The sequence below is a fragment of the Delphinus delphis genome, chromosome 13 (genome assembly GCF_949987515.2).
Source record: "Delphinus delphis chromosome 13, mDelDel1.2, whole genome shotgun sequence".
NCBI classification, from domain to species: Eukaryota; Metazoa; Chordata; class Mammalia; order Artiodactyla; family Delphinidae; genus Delphinus; species Delphinus delphis.
In genome coordinates, this window is record NC_082695.1 from 12,358,327 (window position 1) to 12,376,953 (window position 18,627).

Genomic DNA, 18,627 nt, shown 5'->3' on the forward strand with positions numbered 1-18,627 from the left:
CCCACACAGAGAACAGGTGTGCATAGTTTGAGATTGGAAAGCATTTGGTGCTTGTAAAGAAGTAAAAGCAGGTCAGCATAGCTGGAGTGGAGGGAGGGTGGGAAAATGCCTGAGACGTGGCTCAACAATTGGCTGAGCCAGTATCCCTGAGTGTCCCCTAGGGACTTGTGCATCGGCAGGGAAGAGCCCCACAGTAGATTAGGAGTAGGAATTACTTCCGTCCACATGGCTCACTTCAAAGCCAGCTCCCTTATTAGTTTGCTGACTAAGAAATGGGCTTAACAATATCCACTCCATAAAAGAGGTGAGCAATGAAACAGTACTCCATAAATGCCTCAAGGCACCTAGGAGAAAACAATTGCATAAATCCATTCATTTTCGCCATTATTTTAAAAATCCCACAGGTTAGTAACGCACACAGCAAAAGCAAAGGAAATGGCTACCCTTAGCATTTACCTGGTTCTGGTCTTTCTTGGGGACTAAAATATGGCTTTTAGAGGCTTGTCTCATTTATCCTAGAGCAGGACTATGAAGTGATAAAGGTGGATCATTACAGATGAGGCAGCGAAGGAGTTGAGAGGTTAAGTTACCTGCTAAGGTCACACCACGAGACGGGGAAAGACGTTGGGGAAGAAGACAGGCTTCCTGCCTCTCGGTCCATTGCCAGACCCCTTACAGCCAGACCAGGGAGGAATTGCTTCTCTCCATAAGTGGGAATACCACTGAGAGCTAATTTCTCCCCACTAGATCCACAGAATGGAGAAGAGCACTTGACCTGGAGTCTTGTTCTTGGGGTGGTCTGTCGTGCAGACTGTGAAAACTATCAGGGAGCCGTCATATTTCCATTTCTCTTGGGCTGCTCCTGTCCAGAGAGAGAGAAAGGGAGCCCCAATCAAGGCTGGAAGAGCCAGCCTGCAACACATCCACTCAGGGCTGTCAATACTTGGGTTTTACGGACACCCAGATTCAGAGGCAATAGCTTAGTGCCTCTTCATCGATTTAACTATCATTTCAGGTCCATAGCTCACAGCTAGAAACCAGCCTGCATAAAACCTCACATTATGGTGCTTCTGTTCTTCTTAAGGACACTACATTCCATTAGGAAAACCAGACTGTTAGGGGCAGGCTTGATGGATGAGCCTGATGTTATTATCTCGCTAAACAATTACAGGGCCAGCCTCTTAGAGGGGGACTCCCCAGTACACACAGTACACACGTAGGATTTGGTCGACGAGATGTGCAGAATGGAGGGAAGGGCTGAGAAGACCCGGGCACTCAACCCTTTAGTGGGCATCCAAGTTTACTCTCAGAAGTCCTTAGGGAATGGTGCTTCAGAGAGAGACCTTTCTTCTGACCTAACTGCAGAGTCCAAACAATGAAAATTAATTACTGAACAAGTATGGATTAAGTGCCTGCTCCATCTAGACCCTGGGCTAGACAGCAGGGACCTTTAGAAGCTTTAAGCTATGGTGTGGTCTGAATGTTCTCAGCATCCCACTGAACATGCTGCTCTGGGTGTTCCCTGCCTGTTTGATCCAGGTTGGTACTAGAGATGAAACCTATTTGTTATCTGTGGTCTGGGAGTTCAGAGTGGTCAAGCGAGGCTCTTTGATAAGGTGGAATGGGCTAGGCTTTGAAGGACAGGCAGAACAGAGTTGAGGGGATTGGGGTGTCTGGTAAGGCAGTATTTTGAGACAGTCCAGTTTTCATCCATTTCCATCTTCCATCCATGGACACCTTAGCTTATCTGGGACATTGGTGAGGCCACTTAAGGGCAGGCTTGTAGACATCTGCTTTGCAGACACACAACAGAGCACACACATGGAGCACGCACACACACAAACACACACAGAGTATATCTATTCTGGGCATGCTCATTAGCAGCTAACTTTAATCTTCTTTAACGCTTGCATCTCAAATCCCAAATACTTTAGTGTGTGCTGTCTATGAACACACACCAAAAATAGTTCTGGGTAGATAAACACATTGAGCCAAGAGGCTGTCTGATTGCAGTTTGAGTCGCGTGAAGTCACTGCCTCCTAGATCCCTTCAGTGCAGCCGAGGAAGGAATCTTAACACAGAATATCAATAAATAACTAACCTGAACCGCACCTCCTCCTACCCACTGCGGCCAGCAACCCATGCAGCTCACCACCCCCTGTGGGAAAGCCGAGATGCTCTGTCCCTAGGCCTTCGGCAGGATGTGTCTGCTTGAGGGTCTGACCATGTGGCTGAAACTCACTGTTTCTTGCGCCCAATTCACCCCCTGCATTGCACACCTAATTGCAAGATGCAGCAGCTCTTGCAATTAGGTGTGCAATGGCTGCAAACTTGCATCGATGAAAGAGTTGATGAACGTCAGTGAAAAGGAAAAGTTGACGGTGCCTTTCTGCCATCTGCCTCTTTCCTTCCACATTGCCAAGTACCTGATGCTGGCTGCTGACTTGATATATTCATCGTTACAAGAATTTAAAAGTTAAGAAAAAAAAGAAAAAAATTACAGGAGTGTGCAGCCTTGTCCCCGTCCACCACCCACAAAAGGAAGGACCCAGTGTCATTTTGTAGTGGGTGAATGCTGGCCCCCCACAAAAGGTATGTCCATATCCTGACCCCCCAGAACCTGTGAATGTGACTTTATTTAGAAAAAGTGTCTTTGCATATGTAATTAAATTAAGGATCTTGAAATGAGATAATCCCGGATTTATCTGGGTTGGCCCTAAATCCGATGACAAATGTTCTCACGAGACACACAGAGGACAGACCCACAGGCAAAGGCCACATGAAGACAGAGGTAGGAAGTGGAGTTGGTGGCCACAAGCACAGGAATGCTAACAGCCACCAGGAACTGGAAGAGGCAAGGAGCAAAAATCTTCCCTGGAGCCTCTGGAGGGAGCACAGCCTTACTGCCACCTTGATTCTGGACTTCTGGCCTCCAGAACTGTGAGAGAATAAATTCTTATTGTTTTAAGCCATGAAGTTTATGGTGATTTGTTTTGGCAGCCCTAGGAAACTCATACACATTTCTTACTGCATTAATGGAAAAGCGGGCCAAGTTAAAAAAAAAAAAAAAAAAGAAGAATGGAGAAGCCAATAGGATTTAAATAACAAGTTGCATTTATGGGGCACTTAACATGCCAGGTTCCTGCTCAAATTAGAGTGACAGAACTGAGTTTGTACCTGGCAAGGTGAGCCCCAGAGCTCATGCTTTTAGCCAGCTACCCTATACTTCTGGAAAAGAGTGGGAGCTGTATTTGGAAAGGGAGATGGGAGGGGAAATGAGAAAAGTTAGATCTGAAAGAGAGTTGGGGAGAATTTGAGAGAGATGTGGGGGCCAGGTGCTGTGGAAGAGAAGTACAAAAGTTCTGAAGTTTTGCTTTACATTATAAATAGGATTTTTTGGGTGTTCCCTGAGAAATTTGGTAAAGATTTAAATTGCTCTCTAGTTAAGTTTTTTTTTTTTTAAGAAAAAATTTTTACATGACATCATGACGAGACTTGCTTATGTGTTACCTGTGTTTTGTACAGGATACTTTTTCACTCGTTTGACATTTCTTTATTCCCTGTGCTCTGGCTTATCTGCCAAAATCTGTGCTAGGTGCTGGGCAGACCTGCAGGTAAATGAGAACCAGACCCTGCCCTGGGGTGCTCAGCTCATGAGGTGGGCAAGGTCCAGCAGACGAAGGTCCTTGAGTTTGGACATCATTCTGTGGGCAGTAGGAAATTTTACGCAGGGGACGCAATTGAGAGAGAGTGAGAACTGGCTCTGTGTTCCCCAGGCCGCTGTGAATCCCTGCCCCCTCTGACCTTTAGCAGCTGGTGGCTAAGTGGATAGACTGATAAACTTGCTAGACTACTGAGGATTAAAGAGTTTCCCATTAAGGTGACACCATCAGATTTTAACTTTTTTTTTTTTTTGGCTGAGCCGCGCAGCTTGCGGGATCTTAGTTCCCTGATCAGTGATTGAACCCAGGCCCTCGGCAGTGGAAGTGGGGAGTCCTAGCCACCGGACCACCAGGGAATTCCCAACATCATCAGATTTTAAAAGTTTTTTTTTTTCTCTAGGCTTTTTTAGTATGGGGTGGGGAGGGAATGGGAAATGGGGCATGGAGTGATGGTGACTGACTTTCTTCAAATCCTATTGCCTTGATGGCCCCTACTGAACCCAGTTGTAGGGTTGGTCCTGGCTTTCAGAAGATATTTACCTTGACAATATGGACAAAACCAGTTTCTATTCATCTTTGCGATTACATGGGAGTCACATGGGAGGATAGTACAGCTCTACGTTAATAGAATTCAGACCATGATCAGAAATTAACCTTGAAAGCCCTTGGAGAGACATTACATTGGAGGCTGTCGTGGTTTCTTGCAGTCAGTCCAGCATAGCTGGGTTTCTATGGAATTGGAGAAGGTTGTTGATTGCTCAGTTGAGCACCAGATGAAGCTGGCCAAAATTTAGAGGCTGTGTTATATGAAAACAGCAGATATTTAAGCACTGGACTCATACTAAGGGCTGAGAGGTGCTTGGAGCTGAGACTACTGCATGGACCCCAGAGAAGAAAGGCAGGTGAACCCTTGCCTGGCACTTACATGTATTTGTTCTATCTTTTCTCTCATTATCATATTATTGTTATTATTACTATTCTGCTGAGTCCCTATTGTTGAATGAATGTACAGAACACAATTGCATACATTGTAGGACTAGACTATAGTATAAATTTTTCTTAAAAGTTCTTGCCTTTCACTATGAGAGTTATCCTTTCTCAGAATAAATTTGGCCGGCTTAGCTGTCCGTGTGGCTCTGCTGAGGGATTACAGTCTTCCAGCCAAGTTGGGTCTTGTCCACAGTGATCCAGAAGCCAATTTTCTGAATAAATCACAAAAATGCTCCAGAGTTGGTATATTTACCCAAAAGCTCATCTTCTCTTGCTATGCACACATAATAGTTGTGAATGTACTTTGCATTTTGCAGTATTTTATATAGTGTGGCATTTCCCAAAGCGTGGTCTGGGGAACACCAGGGTGGCGGAGTGTTCTGTGGAACAAGAGTTTCCTGGGCGGAATACGGTTGGAAACTACCTTCTTTTGGATGTGTATTCACACGTCAACTGAGTCTGAAGTAAAGACATCTGGGTAACTTGGTTTAATGCAGCACTGGCCAAATTTGGTTGCCCATGGAATCACCCTGTTTGGTGCACTCTGGCAGCCAGAAGCACAGGGGAGGGGCAGGGCAAGAGGTGGCCAGGCCCACCCTGGGTTTCTCAGGCCCTGGGGCAAAACTGAGTTGGAGGGTGGGAGACTAAGCTGGATGTTTCATACTGGCCAGACCTGGACGGGACTTGTTAATATTGGAAGCTGGCCAGAAAGCTATAGGATATGCCCAGGCTGCCACTAAGGGCTGGGAAAGGGAGATTTGTACGAATATGGCTGATAACTGTCTTTGGAGGAAAATTCAACCCTTTTCTGTTTGTACCCATTGGGTTCAATAACCTGTTATAAAGAATAGGGTTGAGTAGCATCCCACCAAAATTCATGTCTACTTGGAGTCTTGAAATGTGAACCTATTAGGAAATAAGGTCTTTGCAGAGGTAATTAAGGTGATGATCATACTAGATCAGGGTGGACCCTAAATCCAACAACGAGTGTCCTTATAAGAGATGGAAAAGAGGCACACAGGGAGAAGGCCATGTGAAGACAGAGGCAGAAATTGGAGTGATGTGGCCACAAGCCAAGGAACGCTAGGAACCACCAGAAAATGGAAGAGGTGAGGAAGGATCCTCCCCTAGAGCCTTTGGAGGGAGTGTGGCATGGCCCTGCTGCCACCTTGACTTCAGACTTCTGGCTTCCAGATCTGTGGGAGAATAAATTCCTGTTGTTTTGAGCCACCAAGTTTGTATTGATTCATGATGGCAGCCCCAGGAAATTAATACAAGCCGATGCTAGTCTCACCCTTGGGTGCGACAGGATTTCCACACAGCCTGAAACTGTGAATCAGATACATCCCTGTTGATGAAGGCGTAATGGATACATGTGAACTCGAGACCTGCTAACTTCTGCACCAACGCTGGATAATTAGTTAGAGGCTGCGTGACAGTCTTGAGGGCTCCATGCAACGTGGAAGAGGAGAGATTGCAGAGGAAAGGGGCAATTTTAGGGACACTGAGGGATGATGGGGTACAGGGAGGGCAGGTGAATCCCATGAACTGTGAGAGGTAAGTCAACTAGAAAAGATGTGAGGAGCCTCTTGTTGGCAGACCTGAGAAAGAGTGACTCAATGAAAAGACACAGCTGGGAGGTGCCTCCAGGCTGGGTCCGCAGTGAGTTGCCAGGTCTGGGACCTCAAAGGCCCAGGCAGCCCTTTTGCAATTAATCATTTGTGCCCAGGGTCAGCCTGACATTCCAGTGGACTTGGAGTTACTTCTCATACTGTCATTTAACCTTCCCAGAGCTCAAGTCTCTGCTGTATGACCTTCAACTACTGGCTCCACCTCTCTTAGCCTGTTTTCTGACCTACAAAATGGGGGTAATAATAATTTGAACTTTGTGGGGATTATGTGAGATAATGCACATGCAGGACGCTCCACAGGTTCGTGGCACATGGCAAATACTTGCTTTGTTAGCTACTAGTACTGTTACTGTTCCTGTTTATGACCTGTGATCCTACCTACCAGCTTTCACACACTGAGCACATACTATGTGCCTGACAGCGCTGAGCACCTTACATGTTTTTAATTCTCACAACAACTTCAGGAGGAAGCAATTACAAGTACTGTTGACCCTTGAACAATGCGGGTCTGCTTACACAACCAATTTTTTTCAGTAAATACTACGGTACTACACAACCTGTAGTTGGTTGAATCCTCCGTGAGGAGCCATGGATATGAGGGCCACCTGTAAAGTTATATTCGGATTTTTTGACTGCGTGGGGGTCCGTGCTGCTAACCTGTGCAATATTCAGGGGGGCTGGGGGAGGACAGGACATTGGCCAGGTTCAGATGGCAAAACCAGGATTCAAAGTCAAGGCCAACCACATGCAGAGTCCAGGCTTTTTACTACTGAATCTGAGAGTACACCGGGTGATTTTATGTGCTACACCGGTGAAATTTTTACTTATAATAGTTATATATCTATTCTATTTCCTATTAGAAAAATACAGTTTTCCTATTTATAGTAGTGATTAAATTTTCCTTTTAAAATAAACATTCAGTGCTCACTGCAGCACCACATATCCAAAAAATTGGAACATACAGAAAAGATTAAACAGCCCCTGCGAAAGGATGACATGCAAATGTGTGAAGTGTTTCATGTTTTTACAATATTATATGTCAATTATATTGAAATGAATGAATGAACAAATGAGGTAAACTTATTTAGCAGCACTACTCGCAATAGCCTAAAGGTAGAAAGAGCTCAAATATCTATCAATAGATGAAACAATAGACAAACTGTGGTGGATGTAGACAACGGAATATTATTTGGCCGTAAAAAGGAATGAAGCACTGACACATGCTGCAACATGGATGAACCTCAGAGACATGATGCTAAGTGAAAGGAGCCAGACACAAAAGATCACATCTTATATGATTCAATTTATGTGAAACGTCCAGAATTGGCAAATCCATAGGAACAGGAAGCAGATTAGTGGTTGTGAGGGGGTTTAGGGGAGGTGGGTATGGGGTCTTATGTTGGAGTGATGGAAATGTTTTGGAACTAGACGGAGGTAGTGGTTACACAACACTGCGAATGTACTAAATGCTATTGAATTGTTCAGTTTGAAATGGTTGCTTTTATGTTGTGTCAATTTCACCTCAGTAATTAAACAATTATTTAAGTTTAGAGAAGGAAATTAATTTCCTTAAAAATTAATTTATTTAAAGAAAAATATGAAGTAAATCATAGCACAGGGGGAGAGCGAAGGTGGTACTTAGAAAATATGGCACCGTGTTATGCGTTAAAAGCGCAAGGCATCTCCTTAAGGGCCAAGTCTGGCAGAGTCTGAGTCTTGCCCTCCTTTGTTTTTTTTTCCCCCTGCAGCCAGCTCAGTGCTTAAGAAATACTTGTTGAGTTCAGCGCAGCCTGGCTTAGTTAATTGAGTTAAGGCGAGCTGAGTCGTACTGAATGCACCAGCTGGCTGGCCTGGAGGAGATCCAAGTTGAAGATGTTAAGAATCACACTAATTCAATAAGCGGCTGCAAGGTAGTCTAAGTAATGAGCCCACGCGCCTTTCCTTACCCAACTTACCCGTGTTGTGCCGGCACCTTAGGAGCCTTCTCTTCCTGAAGTCCCCTGTGTGTGCTTGCTGGAGACACCAGGCAAGAGAATGTAGGAGAGGAGGTAAGGGGACATGGAGAACTTTCTGTCTGTGTACAGGTACGGCTACCCCCACACTCATCACGCACCTCACGGACTACCTAACCGTCAGCTCGTGCTTGACTCTGACTGCCTGAGTTGGAAGCTGGCTGAGCACCTTGGAGAAGTTAATTCATCTCTCTGCACCTTTGTCTCCTCACCTGTAAAACGAGGCTAATAATAGTACCTACTGTATGGGGTTCTTGGGAGGATTCGATGAAACAATACCTGTCAAGCGCTTAGCATACACTTTTGGGAACATTGTAAGCACTCAGGAAGGTTAGCTATGATGATTAGCAGTGACCAGCGTTGTAGAGAGGTGGGTTTGAAGTATGTGGCAGGGCTGGTGCCTGGAGACACGGGAGGACAAGAAGAGAAGTTGTTTGTAAATATCTTAAACAGAAGCACATGGCTTACTCATGTAAGTTCTTCTGGGATGCGATGTAAGCTCCCAGTATGAGGCAGGAGTAGCAGAATCTGGCTGTTTTTCTCCATTCTGGTGGGATTTTACCTACAGAGAGTCCCCAGCGGCTGCCTGTACCTGGAGAGCAGAGAGAAAGCCACACACAGTTTCCCTCTTTCTGCTGTCCTCTGGGAAGCTGCTCCATTCTGCATTCTTGGCTAACCAGTCATTGAAGTACCGCAGAGGTGCATGTGGTAATCTCTTTCCCGAATCTCTTTCCCACCCGCAAGGCTGCACATGGGAAGGGCAGGACATGGGAATCCCAAGGTGTGATTTCCCAGACTATGCATTTTGTTGCTGCTGCCCGCCTGGCCTTGGTCAGGCTCCTGCCTCTTTCTGGCTATTGTTCCTCATTTATGAATGAGGGAGAGGGCAAGCATTGTACAAAAATCACTGATTTTCAAGCTGTAAAAATATGAGGAGCTGTCTGATAAAATAAAATTGTTCAAGGGAACTGAATATACAAATGGACACAAGAGTTGCCACATGGTTGGAATAGGGGCGGGGGTCCTATATAGTCCCAGACGCTGAGCTTCTGTCACCCATCCTCCTTGCTTCCCCCTGCTGTCTTCCTCCCTCCAGCAGTGCCCAAGATGCATGTTTTGAAAACTGCCAACTGGAATGAATTCATGGGGCAGGGGCAGGGCTGGAGTTCCAGGTCTAGATAGAGCGTGAGGGGGTCCCCGAGGTAGTCTCCAGCAGCCTGGAGGAGGTGGAGGGCAGATCTATGTGCAGGCTTGCCTGCCCATGTCACACTTGGCAGCATGACATGGGAGTATAGGACACCATGGCTTTCTGCCCGCCCATCATCCATTCCTCCTGATAGGAGCCCTGATATGCTTTGGGGGAACCACTCACTCTCACTCCGCCCCTGTGGGTTAGCTAGGCTTCGGCAGTGAACACTTGACTGGGCTCTGGGCGATCAGATCATTCCAGCCCCCTTGTCCTGGTCATTGGTTTAGCAGTGGGCAGCTGAACCTATCAGAACCCACCAGACATGCCCCTCGGACTTTTACAGAGGCAAGCAAGAGGAAGCCTTGACTTGACTCTGCGACGATGTACAACAGGTGGAGAGAGCCAATCTCAAAATGAAAGCAAAACAGGGAAAAGCAGAGCTGAAGAGATGGGGAGAGGCAGATTCCTGAAAACTTAAAGGAAAGCCTAGATCCTGCAATGCCTGAAGTTAATGAGAAGCAAGAAGCCCTTGCTTCTCGGTTAAAAACTTCAATACATTTTTGATCTGTCTTAAGTCCATTCAAGTTAGGAGTTTGTCATTTTGCAGCTGAAACCTCCCGACTACTACAATGGGCAAGCTTTTCACCTCCGTTAAGTTTCAGTTTTCTCATCTACTAAGTGTCTCTAAAAATCCATAAACCTCACCTTTAATGGGATCTATAAACACATGTATTTTATCACAGCAGCAGTAGCAAGACATTAGCAAGAGTGGTTAAGTATTTTGAATATTTATTAGTTCTAAGGAAAGCAAAACAAGAGTTGGTTAATATCAGTTCACTTTGTTCTCTAAAGGGGGTGGGGGGAGCAAAAGACAAATAAATGTCCATTATAAATGGGAATGGAGAAAGCAGGAGCAGACCCCATATTAACGGGAAAATGCCAGGGGAATGCATGTGAGTCCTCAATTTTGGATTTTTTCAATTAGATGGTGGGGAAGAGGTCTGCAGGGGACTAAGCCTCCTAGAATTATGCAGGTAGGGCTGAGCCCCAGGGAGACCCCACCAGTATAAGCAGGTAGGGCTGAGCCCCAGGGAGACCTCCCCCAGCCCCGCCCCGCCCCGCCCCGCCCAGGCTCTTGAGGCCAGGGAAAATCTAGAGGAAGAGTTGAGACGGATTTGTCTTAGAGCAGAAGGTTCAGAGGCCTGAGCTCTACAACTGTGGATGAGCTCCCAACAAGCCACTGCAGCTCATGGCCAACGCCATGCACGTGGCCAAACCTTCCCTGACAGACTCAGGCTAGCCTTTTGTGGCCCATAAGAGCTGTTTCTGGGGACTGCCAGCTCAGAACACTATTGTGGTCTGCTCAGGAACCTTTGAAATCGAAAGCCCCCAGCTCCCCTTGTCACTGCTGGTGCACATAAATACAACCAGGGGGGATTTCCCACGGAATTTTTTGCAACCACTCAAATGTTTCATTTCCCATTGTTTGCCAGCCCCTCTCCGAGCCTCAACTGTCAAAGCAGCAGCAAACACAGGCTGCTTTTCCCTCAGGACCCCACGCACGGCGCTTGCTCTTGCTCCTGCTCCACATCGGGAAGCTGGCGTTGGCAGGATGTGATGGGCTTGGCCGGGGAATAAGGTCTGTTAGTCAACTAGTGAAGCAAGTCAGCAGAGGGAATACCCGGCCCTACCCAGCCCAGCCTGCTGGGGAGGCACAGCTCTGTGCCATCCCCCTGGTTATTAGTATAATCATGGGGACTAATAATTATATTTATGGGAAGAAATCCCTTCCACAAGTCCAAAGCACTTGACCAAAATATACAATGCAGCTGTTAATTTTTTGCTTTTAAAATATGAACTTGAATCATTTTTTTCCCTGACCCAGCATGTGTTAATGGAATTCTAAGTTGTATTCCATACATCAGTGCTTAGAAAAGGCCATCTTTATTGATTGAAAACATCTGTTTTAGACAGGCAGTGTGCTGGGCATTTGGGGGACCCAAATACCATAAGGAGGTGTAGAGATTTCAAGGCAACATTGGGTGGAGAGTGATAAATGGGAAGTTTATCCAGGGGATGTTGGTCTGAGGGGTGGGTAGGAAGCCAGGCAGACACGTCTGTGATCTGTCACCAGCTGGCACTGAGTACACATAGTATGCGTAACCCTGGGCACCCACAAAGCTGATTCTGTGAGGGTCAGGGATGGTGAAGATACCTGTAAACATCCGTTTACCAGGGCCCACCCTCTGCACCGCAGAGATTACCCTAGTAATGAATTTACTCATGTAGCCATTCATTCACTCGTCCATTAAAGCCACGGATATTTACTGATTTCTTTAGGATGTGCCAATTTGAGGCTATATGTTGGGGACACAGAGATAACCCAAAGTCAACCTGGTGCCTTTCCTCTTAAAGTTTCCATCCCAGTGGGGCAGACAGCCATTAAACAAATACCTACGTAGAAAAATAAAGAAATATACAATACAATAAAGAACAATCAAATACCCATGAGAATCTTCGTGCTCCTCATTTACTGATCTCCCACTCTATGCCACATGCTGTGAGGGCCACAAATTTGAATCAATGCCTGTGCAGCAAACCCCAAAGACCAACCAGAACTCCTGACAGAAAGAGGACGGACCACGGTGACAGTGGCACTTTGCAGTTTACATGGCACTTTTTACACCATGGGCACTCTGGATCCTGCCAGCAAGGCTGGGCTGGCTTGTTAAGGAGTTATTCCCTCCACTTCCCATGGGAGGAATCTGAGGCCTGGAGAGATAAAGGGACTGGCCTGCCTGAGGTCACACGGCTAAAAAGGCCAGGAATGCTATGCCTGTTTTTACAACGACAGAAGCGGAAGCAGAGCAAGGTGGCCATTTTATTTTCCCAAAGTCACACTAAGACACACTATGTGTCAGAGCAGAGGGAACATAAGTGCAAAATTCTACCTGGAAGGAGAACAGATCCTGAGACAGGTGAGTCTCAGAAAGTAGAGACTGAGGAAGATAATAACACAAGACGTGAATTCCAACTCACATCTCTTCGAACGGGACCTCTCCTCTCGGCCTCCCGATGAGTGGGTTTTCGTGTGGCCAGAGCGTGATCTGAAGTCACCGGAACTAACACTTAGCGACCCCTCTGATATCCCAGACATCACAGGATTCCTGCGAGGAGCATATTAAAACTCCCATTGTCCAGATGAGGAGGTTGAAACCCTGACCACACACAACTAGACAGTAGCAGAACCAGAATGTAAACTGTGGTCCCTCTGATACTGGGACCTGTAGAGCTTCTGATACCCAGAGCTGCCTCCCTCTGGGGGCCTAGGAGTCCTGGCAACAGGATGCTGGAGGAGGTGGCCTGCAGAGGCAGGGCCCAGGGGTTGAGGCTGCAGTGCTGCCCAGGAATGCAGCCTAGCCCGCCCACTTTTTAACACAGTGGCATCCCTGACAGACACCCTTGTCCTTTTCCTGTGCTGGCCTTCGTAACACAATAAATAAACCCTGAGAGAAACGTGACCTGAGCCAGGCAGTAAATGATGGCACTGTCAGTTGTACACGACTGTTGAAACAAACACAGACTGTAATCATCGTGCTGTACGGGGAGAAAGACATTTGGCAAATGAGATTCCATTTTCACATTGGTTTGTGCTGAGCATATAAATTTCCTGCGGGCCGGCCAGCGTTGGGGATGTGTAATTGATTGCCTGCATTATAATAAACAAGCCGTGACAGGTGATCATTCATCATATTCCGCTGAACGTTCCAGCACACCAGAAAACGGAGGAAGAGAGGGAACGCGCGAGCGAAGGCAGAGGAGAGGAGGAGCCTGGGGGAGGGGAGAGGGTCGGAAAGACGAAGTATTCCCGACAGACAGAAAGCCAGGGAAGGGGCGGGGGAGAGAATCCGCAGAGCGGGCTCGGGGAAAGTGAAAGCAATTACTATAATTCTTTTGATTATCTAATTTGTTCTTTCTGGTCTTCGTTATGTGACCCTACCCCCATCCCACTCCAACACAGGAGGTCCCCCTCGGGGACTTGGGAAGACACAGAAAATGCTCCTCCCAAGATTGAGGAGAGGAAGGGGAAAGGCGAGGTGGGGGGAGGGGCCGTCTAGTTGTAACCGGAGTAGATATCGGGAAAACCTCGGGAGGGTGCGTGCGTGTGTGTGTGTGTTCGGGAAAACCTCGGGAGGGTGCGTGTGTGTGTGTGTGTGTGTTCGGGAAAACCTCGGGAGGGTGTGTGTGTGTGTGTGTGTGTGTGTGTGCGTGCGTGCGGGAAAACCTCGGGAGGGTGCGCGCGTGTGTGTGTGTGTGTGCGGGAAAACCTTGGGAGGGTGTGTGTGTGTGTGTGGCGCGAGTGTGTGCGGGACTCAGCTTCGCCTTTTGCTCTGTGATGCCTCCAATCAGATGGATGGGAACCCGTTTTTTTTTTAATAAAAAAATTTAAAGCGTTTTTGAAAAAAGAAGTGAAAAGTTCCTTTTATTGAAGGAAAAAACAGAATCCAAGTTGGCACCGGATCTGGTTCCAGAAGCCTGTCATGTGGGGCTCTCACTCCTCCCCCCTCGTCCCCCAACCCCGCCCCAGCCCCAGCCTCTCTCGGCCCTTGGCCCGGGGCTGGGGTCGAACAGGACCTGTTAGGTAGCACCCTCCTTTCCAGGAGCTTCAACCTAGACCCGAGGCGGAAGCACATTGGCATGTGAAGGACAGAAAGACAAATGCAGAGCTCTCGAGGCAGCGCACGCATTATATAAGTACTTACATTATGCAAAAGCCAAGGCCCTCAACAAGGGAGTGAGTGAAGACAGGGGACAGGGAGGGATTCGTCTCCCCAGTTCTCACCCTGTCAATTTCTAGCCCTCCCATCCTCACCCATCAAATGCCCTCTCATCCCCTCTCGGGTACCAAATGCTGAACGCAGGTGGGAGCCTCCAACCCTGGGAGCTGGGAGTTGAGGGGGCGTGGCCAGCGCTAAAATAGGGGGCGGAGACTGGGTGGGGCTTAGCCAGGGGGCGGAGCCCGCCCTGGAGTGGGCGGGGTGAGTACAGAAGAAAGACAGTAACGTGATCGGCGACTTTGCTTCTCATCTCCCACTGCTTCCTACAGTCCTCTGTCTTTTTACCCTAGCTTTAACAAATGTAATCTGTTACTTTGGAGATCATTATAAAGTCGCCGCTTTTGGAAAATCTGTTCAAGAGACCTGCCTTCTGAAAGCTGTGACATCAGCCCCAGCGGTGTGGGCTGCCTTCCCTGGGTGATCTATGTGGTCTTTGAAAGATTAACAGCTCCTTTGGGTCTCCCAAGAATCCCGGAAGAAAGCTAGGGCAGGTGCCGTTTTCTCAATACGCTTATTTCTTCCCATCTCCACATAACAATTTATGAAATGGATCTTAGGGTCCCGATTTTTACAGGGGAAGAAACGGAGACACGAAGAAATAAAGTTACTTGCTTAAGATCTGGCAGCAAAAAGAATAAAAAATTGAATCCAAGGGTCTTCTTCCTGCATGCTTTCCAGACTCCCTGTGAAGACACATACTTTCTCCCTTCAAGCCCCATGAATGATAAGTGCACACATGTACGTGAGGGAGAAGAGTTGGGTCTGTTTGGAATGGCCAAGCCCTCCTGCTACATATCACTCAAATTTGCCCCCTTCTCTCCACCACCACTGTGCCCTCTGGTCCAAGCCATCTTGCTCCTGGACCATGCTCCCACCTCCTCAGGGGTCCCCATCCTAACACTGTTGCCCACTCCCATCCATTTTCCATCTGCAGTCAGGATGATCTGTTCATTGATCTCAGCATGAAAACACCATCCAGGTCTTTCACCAGCTGGCTCAGCCTACCTCCCTAGCTCCATCTTTTATTATTATTATCATTATTATTATAAAATACACATAACATAAAATTTGCTCTTTTAATGATTTTAAAGTGTGCAACTCAGTGACGTTAAGTAGATTCACACTGTTATGCAGCCATCACTACTATCTAGTCCAGAACTTTTTCATCACCCAAACAGAAACCCCTTACCCATTAGAGGTCACTTCGTATTCTGCCCTCCCTCAGCCTCTGACAACCACCAATCTTCTTTCTATCTCTACGGGTTTCCCTACTCTGGAAATTTCATATAAATGAAATCCTACAGTATGTGGTCTTTTATAACTTCTTTCACTTAGCATAACGTTTTCAATGTCCATCCATGTTGTAGCAACTTCATTCCTTTTGATGGTTGAATAATATTTCACTGTATGGATAGATCACCTTTTGTTTATTCATTGATGAACATTTGGGTTGCTTCCAACTTCTGGCTATTGTGAATAGTGCTTCTGTGAATACTTGTGTACAAGGTTTTGTTTGAACATCTGTTTTCAGTTCTTTTGGGTATATACTTAAGAGTGGAATTGTTGGGTCATATGGTAATTCTATGTTTAACTTGTTGAGTAACCACCAAAACTCTTTTCCACAGTGACTGCACCATTTTACATTCTCACTAGCAGAGTACAAGGCTTCCAATTTTTCCACATCCTTGCCAACATTTGTTAGTTTCCTTTTTTGTTTTTTAATGGCCATCCCAATGGGTGTGCCTAGCTCCATCTTTTAGTTCTCTTCCCCTCACTTTTACTTCTCTGGCCTTTCACATCCTCAAATATACCACTTTTTCTTAAAAGGGAGCTTGTATATACAGTGACTTCTGCCTTCCCTTGTCTCCAAAGCTAGATCAGATTCCCCAGTGATGATGCATCTAAGTGCCATAGCCTTCCTTTCATCGGTCCCAACTTGGTTATGAATTTACACTTCCTGTGTGATTACTAATTAACATCTGTCTTCTTGACTTGACTACAACCTCCCCCCAGGCACGGACAGTTCTGCTTTTGCCATCCTCTGTATCCCCAGCACTTAGCACAGTCCCAGGTAGATTCTTGGTGCTCAATAAATACTTGTTGGATGGATGGATGAACAATGAATGAGATCCAAGTTTGGGTCCTGCATCCTTATGAATTTCTCTTTTCTTTTTTTCACTTCTCCGTGGAGTTGGTAGGTCTCCATGAATTACAACCTGAAAAGCCTGCTCCATCCGTAAGGTATGTGGAGGCTGATGAGGTTCTGGTTGCAGAATGCATACTCACTAACAACTCCCTTTAGAGCCATGGTGATTCTGGCCCGGGATTCTGAGTCTTGCGTGGGAATTGTGCTGATTCTGCCCTTCAGTGCTGCCGAAGGTTTAGGAGCTTGAAATATACGTGCTTGGTGTAAACATGACCTCGGCATGACAGGGTGATCCCTGTGTTTGCCAAGCCATTAATTTTTAAGTAATAACAGCCACCACAACAAACTGCATTTCCCCCACATTCTGAGTCATTCTTAAGGTCAGAACTATGGGATGGTATGAGACAAAAACCTTATAAACTAGACTGTAGTGGTGAGTTCTCTGCGTTTACAGCTCTGCTCCTACACGCAGGTCCAAAGAGCTGAAAATAGAGGATTAAAAATTCATGCAGCTACTCTCTTCCAAGGAATTCCAAATGCTTAGAAGACGATCTTTATCCCGCGAAGTCATCAGCCTTCGGATGTCACCATGCCCGTCTTGAAGACAGGGAAACAGAGACCCAGAGATGTGAAGCGACTTTGCCAGGGCCCCCCCGATATGGGAGCCACAGGCTCAGGCAAAGAGCCGCCTCTCACCCATCTTTCTAGCCCATGCCCTCTCCATTAGCTTGATTAAGACAACTGATTTATTCATTCTCGGTGGTTGAGAGGGGAAAAAAAACCCAACATGCCATTTGTGTGATATAAATATCGCTGGAAAAAGCTTAAAAACATTGTGTCATACATATTTCCTTAATACCACAGTCAATCACACATGTCCAAGTGCACAGTTCCATCAACCGAGGATGGGGGTGGGGGGAGACCCAGGAGAGACTTAGCTCTGAATCCTCAGTCCCAGCTAAAGGTACACTGGCGATTTTCTCTTTAGTGTATTGCCTTTAAAAAACCTCCTCGAGGTCTCAGAAGCTTGATGTTGGGCCAGAACATGAGTAGGCAGGGAAGCAAGGGTGCCAGGGTGCCTGTCAAACTGGCCAGTTCCCAAAGAAAAGATGGGGATGGCCATTTCTCATTCAGTGTGCTCCCTGGACTCACAGAGGGATTTGGATCTCAATGTGGTTCCTCTTCCCCCGCCACGCACCTCCCCCCCAACGCCCACCACCATCATCAAAAAGCCTTTAATCCCAGTGATTCTACTGTTAGGAATGTAGCCCAAGGAAATAATTAAAGACGTGTAAAAAGACTTAGTGACAGGATGTTTCTCACAACACATAGACTATGGCAAAAGATTACAAACAGCCTCCATAGCCAACCAACTATAGCTGATTGATAAGTAAATCATGTGGTTCATCCCCTAAAACCCTGCTCAGATTTAAAAAGAAAAAAAGACTAGAAGGAAATAAACCCAGATGTCCACAGAGCTTGTCTTTGGGTGTGGAGATATGGGTCATTTTTCCCTTTCCTGTAGTAAGCTCTTATTTTGGGGTGATCTATTCAAATTTGGTTGACTCTACTGGAAGCTTTATGAAATCACTAAGATTTAGAAGTCATAAATGGAACAGGAAGGGACATAAGTAAAGGCCCAGAGGTAAATCAGTGTCAGGGAGGAAGCAGCCGAACTGCAGTGGGAGATTCCAAATGCTGAATGCTGAGAACTGCGGTGGGTTTGTGGGTTGTAGACAGACTGTGAATCTTTTGAAAGCCAAGGAAAGGAAAGTATACTGGATGTGACAGGCACTTGGGAGCCAGTGTAGATTCTTGAACAAGAAAAGACATGGGCAATTCCAAGTCAGACCAAGGAGAGATAGTCAAAGAAATGAATGAGCTAGGAGTGAATCTGGTGGTCTCATAAATCTTTTATGGAAGGATCTGATTTCATTGGTTTGGAGGTAAAGCGTTTTGGAGAATAGCGAAACTCTAAAGTAGTCTTGAGATTGTTTTCATTTTACAGATATGACAACTTGAGCCCAAAGAGTTAAATAAATTGTTCCCAGATCCACAGCAAGATGGTGGCCAAGTTGGGACTGGCAACTAGGGGTCCTTATTCCCGGCTCCAGTCCCAGCCCACCTCTTTGCTGCCTGGGATCCCAATTCTGAGATGT

General features: G+C 46.5%; 1 protein-coding gene and 1 non-coding gene across 9 annotated transcripts in view; both read left to right on the forward strand.

Moving 5' to 3' along the window:
- Positions 1–18,627, forward strand: part of SPRING1 (SREBF pathway regulator in golgi 1) — a 336,951-nt gene that overhangs the window by 139,106 nt on the left and 179,218 nt on the right. The window lies entirely within an intron of this gene.
- Positions 7,204–7,309, forward strand: LOC132436714 (U6 spliceosomal RNA). The gene has a single exon (XR_009521864.1). It is a non-coding gene; the product is annotated as a U6 spliceosomal RNA (small nuclear RNA).